Below are 1,344 nucleotides of genomic sequence, written 5' to 3'. Positions count from 1 at the left end.
ATGGATCATTCTTCTTAAAAACATACCTTCAACTCTGTGCCATTTTATAATAGCTTTCTCTTTGTGTGTATTTTATAATGTGGATAACTCTATACCTTCAGCTAGATGCTGTGCTCTCATCTAATAGGTAAACTCTAGATACATAAACAGTTTCATTGCCAGATTTGACAGTGTAAAAGCGAAGCAGCAAACAAGCTGGCAGATACAGTTTAATATCAACCTCCTCTGAGGAACTGAAAACAACATCACATTTGTTTCCTGCTACTCATCTGCCCCTCTGCGATCTTTGTCTCTCCACATAATAAAATATTTATAACCAGAGCTCAGCATCCCTTCCTCTTTCCTCACTATTGGAATAAGGTGTGTTCTGCTTCCATGGGAAAAAACAACCTAATAGAAACACTAAAACTTTGAATAAATTAACTTTGGGGAAATAGAAAACCTAATCAGCTCAAAAATGGACTCTCATTCATTCAAAGCAAGCTAATTATGACATATGGGACTGCATTTTTACAGTGATTATTTATGCACTTGTCACTTGCACTGAGTCCTCTCTAGGGAAAACTTCTGGGGAACCTGCAGAACTACTTGCTATCTTTGGATTTCCTCAAATATGGGTTGAGCACTATTTTGTTTTTCCTTTCAGGTAATACTGAAACTTGATTTTTAAAAATAATCTCAGCTTTTCCTACAGGAAAATACCCTGTTTGAATGTCTGGCCTCTATGAGACATTTCTCCTGAGACAATGGGAGAATTGAACTTTTCAGGGTGGTGAACTATAGGTAATACTCTCATGTTAATGCTCTTTTTCATCTGGAAGAGAGTTTATAATGTGTTGGCTTTTACTTAAGAGTATTCTTTATGCTGAAAAACCAAGTGAACAATGAAATGTGGATATACTGGTTTTATGGTTGAATAGAAAAAGCACTTAAAGTTTTTATATGCTAGCTGTCCCAGGTGCTAACCCCACTGGCATGTACTTGCTTTTTCAACTTGATTGACTAAACTATTCTGTATCTGAGCTTCCTCATCTTTTTTTTAAAATTAAAGTTTATTGGGGTGACAATTGTTAGTAAAGTTACATAGGTTTCAGGTGTACAATTCTGTAATGCGTCATCTGAACACACATTGTGTGTTCACCACCCAGAGTCAGGTCTCCTTCCATCACCATATATTTGCTCCCCTTTACCCTCTTCTGCCACCCCCCTCCTCCTCCCTTAACCTCTGGCAACCACTAAACTATTGTCTGTGTTTATGAGTTTTGTTTCTTCATTTGTTTTTCTTGTTCTTTTGTTGTTTTCAGTTTTATATACCACATATCAATGAAATCATAATGTTCTCGA

The sequence above is a fragment of the Hipposideros armiger genome, unplaced genomic scaffold, assembly GCF_001890085.2.
Source record: "Hipposideros armiger isolate ML-2016 unplaced genomic scaffold, ASM189008v1 scaffold_20, whole genome shotgun sequence".
NCBI classification, from domain to species: Eukaryota; Metazoa; Chordata; class Mammalia; order Chiroptera; family Hipposideridae; genus Hipposideros; species Hipposideros armiger.
This window is presented reverse-complemented; position numbering follows the sequence as displayed.